The sequence below is a fragment of the Mustela nivalis genome (genome assembly GCF_964662115.1).
Source record: "Mustela nivalis genome assembly, chromosome: 11".
Taxonomy (NCBI): domain Eukaryota; kingdom Metazoa; phylum Chordata; class Mammalia; order Carnivora; family Mustelidae; genus Mustela; species Mustela nivalis.
The window spans coordinates 27,524,556-27,531,011 of record NC_139030.1 but is presented as its reverse complement, the minus strand read 5'-3'; positions in this window follow the sequence as shown (position 1 = coordinate 27,531,011).

The following is a 6,456-nucleotide window of genomic DNA, read 5'->3' as shown; positions in this document are numbered from 1 at the left end:
TGTCCACAATAGCCAAACTATGGAAAGAGTCCAGATGTCCACTGATGAATGAACAGATACAGAAGATGTGATACATACATACATATATATAGTCAGCCATTAAAAAAATGAAATCTTGACATTTGCAATGACGTAGATAGAGCTAGACATAGATAGACGCTAAGTGAAATAAGTCAGTCAGAGAAAGACAATTGCCATATGATTTCACTCACATGTGGAATTTAAGAAACAAAACAGAGGATCATGGGGGAAGGGAGGGAAAAATAAAACAAGACAAAATCAGATAGGGAGACAAGCTTCAAGAGACTCTTAAACATAGGAAACAAACTGAGGGTTGCTGGAGGCATGTGGGGTAGGGGCTGGGGTAACTGGAGGACATGTGACATAACAATCACTAGGTGTTATGTAAGACTGATGAATCACTGAACTCTACCTCTGAAATTAACACACCATATGTTAATTAATTGAATTTAAATTTAAAAAATAAAAATAAATAAAAATATGAAGAGTGGATTTGAATAATATTTCAGAAGTAAAATGAGCAGAATTTAGTAATTCATTAACTTAGATGTTAATGAATAAGACGGTCAATAAAATGTCATCCTCTGATTGATCTTCTATGGAACTGTGGTGTGTGGCATTGCCACTATTTATAATTTAAAAAATCAGATGTAATAACATGTTTGGGGAGAAATAGTCAATTTCATTCCAGGCATGCTGAATTGAGGTATTGATTTCTTCAGTTTTTCCTTGTGTTTCATGACATTGATAATTTTGTAGAGAACATGATAATTACCTTGTACAATATGACTTAATTCTGTTACATACATTTTTTCAGGAATAGTAAAGAAGTAATACTTTCTTCTTGGTGCATCACATGAAGATGCGCTTTGTGTGGATTTGTCCTATTACTGATAAAGTTAACTTTAATCAGTCCCTTGGTTAAAATGATGTCAGTTGGGTTCCTTGGCTGTGAAGTTTTTGATTTTTTTCCTTTGTAGTAAGTATATAATGAAGAGATGCTTCCATTTAATTGATACGATTTCTTCCTTATATGTTTGGTTGAATTCATCAGTAAAGCCGTTTGGCATGGAGTTGTTATTGTTTTGGGGGACAGAAATCATAAATGTTTAAGGAAAAACGGAATTTACTTAAAAACAGAAGTAACTTGGGGTATCTATTTCTTCTTGTGTAATCTTTGGTAGTTTGTGACTTTCTGAAAATGTCTATCATCTAAGTCATCACATTTTTGACACATTTTTTAACATAAAAAACTTTGATTCGTAAATGTCTATGTAATCTGTAGTGACATTCCCTCCCCACCCCCAACATTTCATATTATTGGTATTCTATCTCTCTCTTTTTTTTCCCCTTTTTGGTCTAGTCTAGTTAGAGGCTGATCAATTTTGTTGTCTTACAAATAACCTGTGTTTTGTTTCCTGACTTTCTTTACCGGTTTCTTGATAATCTCATTGCTTTTTGTTCCCATCTTAATTTTTTTTTTTAAGATTTTATTTATTTATTTGACAGACAGAGATCACAAGTAGGCAGAGAGGCAGGCAGAGAGAAAGAGAGAGAGAGAGAGGGAGAAGCAGGCTTCCTGCGGAGCAGAGAGCCTGATGCGGGGCTCGATCCCAGGACCCTGAGACCATGACCCAAGCCGAAGGCAGCAGCCCAAACCACTGAGCTACCCAGGCGCCCCTCATCTTAATTGTTTTATTTGTTCTGCTTGTTTTGGGTTTAGTTTGCCCTCCTTTTTTTCTACTTTCCTAATGCAGAAGCTTAGACCTTTTTGTTTTCTAATATAAGCATTTAGTGCTACAAATTTTCTCTCAAAATTTAGCTTAGTCCCTCAAATATTAATGTTTTATTTTATTTTCATTTACATTATTTTCTAATTTTCCTTGTGATATATTATTTGATACATGCATTACGTAGAAGTGGATTTTATTTATTTTTATTTGAATACCATCAGTTGATTGTATGATTTATATCTTTTTGAATTTGTTGATTTTTTTAATGTCCTAGAATTCTGCATATCATGGTGAATGTTCCATGTGCAGTTAAAAAGAATGCATATCCAGTTCTTGGTGGGAAGTATAAATACCAGTTAGATGACATTGGTTGATAGTATTGTTCAAGTTATCTTTATCTATATTTTACTAAATTTTCATAGGCTTTTGCAATCAGTTAATGAGTGGGGTACTGACTTAGCCAAGATTTGCCTATTTCTGATTTTGCTTTACCATTTTCAGTTCCAATATTTTGAAACTGTGTCTGATACACATTTATGATCCCAGGTATTCTAAGTTAATTAAAATTTATATCATATAATGCCCCTCTCTATACCTGATAATATTTTTTTGTTGTAATTTTACTTTTCTTGTTATTATTATAACCAGCCCACTTTGTTTTTAATTAATACTTACATGGGACATATCCCACATTTCAAAAATTAACCAATCTCTATTAACATTTCAATTGAGTTTCATATAGTACAGATTTAGGTCTTGCTCTCTTTTGCAATCTGAAAATCACTGTATTTAAATAGATGTTGTTTAAAGCATTCAAATTTAATGTCAATTAAATTGCATCATAATGCAATTATATTTGGATTTGAATCTGGCACTTTACAAGGTGTTTTCTGTTTTTCCTATCCATTCTTTATTCCTCTTGTTCTCTTTTCCTGTCTTTTTTCTGGATTTATTGGACATAACTTTTCATATTCCATTTTATCACCACTATTGGTTTTCCGTATATGTTACTTGAAAAAATTTTTTTTGGATGATAATTCTTGGACAGCATTTGCCACCTTATTACCAACAACATTTTTGAGTCAGACAATTCACTTTGTTGTAGGGTCCATCTTTTGTACGCTAAGATGTATAACACATCCCTGGACTATATCCAGTAGACACAGGAGCACATCTCAATTTCAATGACCAAAAATGTCTTCAGACATTGCTAAATGTACCCTGTGTATGTTTGTGTGAGTGTGTAGTGTATGTGGGTGTGTCAGGAGGTGGAGGAGCAATCATATTCATCTGACAAAAACTGTTCTAAGGTAATTATAGTGCAATTTTGAATAATACTATATTATTTCCATACCGTATAAGAATTTTAGAGCCATTCATTCCTGGTACTGTTGTTGGCATACCTTTTATTTTTACATGTGTATAAATCCCATAATACATATTTATAGTATTTGTGTAGCTTATCATTTATAGTATATTTAAAGAATATATCGATTATAATTATTTATGTATTTTTCTTTTTCTAGCTCTGCTCATTTCTTTCTATACATCTATTTAGCTTCCTTGATAATACTTCTGACCTATGAGCTTCTCTTATTAATTTCTTTCTTTCTTGATTTTTTTAGTTTTAAAAATCCTTATTACTTCCTACATATATTCCCACAGCAAAATTGAGGGAAAAGTACAGAGATTCTGCACATAAACCTGCCGTCACACATGCATAGCCTCCCTCATTATCAACATCTCCTTCTAGAGTGTTACATTAATTATAGCTGATGAACCTACTTTGACACATAGTCACCCAAAGTCAATAATCTGTGTTATTGTTCCCTCTTGGTGAATCCGTATTATGGATTTAGACAAATTTTTAGAGGCATGTATTTATCATTATATATCATAGAGTATTGTCACTGTACTAAAAATCCTCTCTGCTCTGCCTATTCATCCCTCCCTCCTCTACCTCCTCCCTGGCAACTACAGATCATTTTACTGTCCCCATAGTTTTGCTTTCTCCAGGAAGTCACATATTAGAATCATATAATATACTGACTTTTCATATTGGTTCCTTTCATTTTGTAATATGCATTTAAGGTTTATCCATGTTTTTTTCATGACTTGATTGCTTATTTCTTTTTAGTGCTGAATAACACTCCATTGTCTGGACGTACCACAGTTTATTTATTCATTTACTAAAGGGCATCTTGGTTGCTTCCAAGTTTTAGCAATTATGAATAAAAACGCTATAAACATCTGTGTTCAAGGGAGGGCTTCTCTACTCCCTTGGCTCTTCCATCATCTTAGACAGACTTTGTGTTCCTGGGTCTTGGGGTTGGGGTTTTGTCTTAGGTATCCCTGAGTCTTTCCTGTAATGACACCCAAACTCCGCCTTGGTTCTGTTTTGAGTATTGAGCAAGATATAGTTTCTTGACCCACCTCCAATACTGATAAACAGATATCTAAGATTTCATCAAATTGAGAGGCAGAAACCTTATTTAGAGAGGACTTGAGTTGTTCAATTTATCATAGCCACTTCCATTTACTTAGTGTATATCAGACACCCACTACTGGACATATTCTTTTCTTTATTTGTCCTATTCTTCATGTACATTTCCGTAAGTAAACCCAAATATAAATAAACCCATACCACTATAAAATTTTTCTAGATAAAAACTGCCATACCCAATACATTTCAATAATTAAAGAAATTCATAATGAGAGAGGAAGTATGGCATACTACTATTACTATTGTTTAGGATTAAAAAATAAACTCTAAAGCCCAACTATACCTAAGTCCCTATTAGTCACTGGATAAGTTGTTTAACTTGTTGGGACATAGTTTCCTTATTTTTAATTCAATTAAATTTTAAAAATTAGGTGCACTTATGCAAGTACTGTATTGAACTGAAGATGAAGAAAATACAGTATTTATTCCAAATGAGTTTGCACTCCAACCCATGTATTGTTTGGGTGTCTCTCTGTGCTCAACAATTATATAACTTTAGATTCTTATGTACAAGAAAAAATGAACTCAGATAAAAATAAATAAAATCATTTAACCACACAAGAAAATATTTGAAGTTAATAATACAGTATTCCTTAATTCAGCCTGACAGAATCCTATTGATTTTAGTTTATATGAGGAATTTGATTTATGCTCCTTTTGTCTCTTTTGATTAATACACTATCTCAGCTTATCCAAAGATTCAGTCATCCAAAATCCTCCTGTGTATTCCATTTCAAATAAATTGAAAGTTTTGTTCCAATGAAACTTGGTTTAATAAATAAAAGAAACTTTAAAAGCTAGTTTGGAGCACAGAAACTCCATATTTTAGGTAATAACTGCTTTTTCATATTATTAGATGTATTTTATAAAAATTTTCATTATCTTAGGTTTCTTTTTAGCTGGAAAGAAAATAAAAAGTATTATGGACAGTCATAATCTACTACTTTTTGCTACAACTTGGAGTGAGATATTTTCTCAATATAGTTTGTCCAAGATGTTATACTTATAAGACACTAAAATGACTCTTCATACTATCTTGAAATATAATAATTGACATTAGGTAGTTTATATGTATTAATAAAATGACATCTTAGTCCATTAAAGAAAACTATGCATTGACAATGAAAAAGTCTGTATGCTATAATCTGTGTTTGTAAATGTGTTTGAAAAAAGAGTAAATATACAAGTGTGTATCTATATACCAATCTATGTATCTTATCTTAACTATCTGGGGTGTGAGAAGGATTGTGTTTCCATTTTCTGATTTTTCGTCTCTCTGAGAGGTTTCCTTTTCTTCCTGACACCAACACTGATTCTAATAACAACTGAATGTCCTACAATTCAATTCTGACACTAACTACATGGAATTAGAGTCAGACTTCCTAAGTTTAAGGGCTCCATCCCACAAAACTGCATCCTGCCTGAGATGCTGGAAGTACAGACACGATACTTCTTCTTTTTTTTTTTTTTGTATAATTTTTTATTTTTTATAAACATATATTTTTATCCCCAGGGGTACAGGTCTGTGAATCACCAGGTTTACACACTTCACAGCACTCACCAAAGCACATACCCTCCCCAATGTCCATAATCCCACCCCCTTCTGACTGGCTATCATTTGGAGACTTTCACAACTACCTCCTAGGATTTGATGACAAAAAGTACTTTACTCCCATTTACTGGTTTATTGTAAAGGATACAACTGAAGAGCCAAATGGAGGGGTATATAGGCCAAAGTCTGAAAGGATCCCAAGCACAGGAATTTTTATTGCTCTGAAGTTGGGGTGTGCCATGCTCCTGACCTTTGAATGAATTTGACAAACTCTCTGAATCCCAGCGTTAGGGTTTTTTATAAAGTTTTTATTATATAGTGTGATTAATTAAATTATCAGCAATTGGTGACAACTCAATCTCCAGTTTCTCTCTCTTTATTGAAGAATGAGGCTGAAAGTTTCAAACTTATAATCAAGCAAGACTTGGTCTTTCTGGACATCAGCTACCACCCTCAAGCTATAGTAGTAATCAAAGGAACCTCATCAGAACACAAGATCTTATTACCTTTTTTTAAAATAAAGATTTTATTTATTTATTTATTTGAGAGAGAAAGGTACAGGGAGTGTGTGTGTGTGTGTGTGTGTGTGTGAGAGAGAGAGAGAGAGAGAGAGAGGATAAGCAGGGGAAGAGAGAGAAGCAGACTCC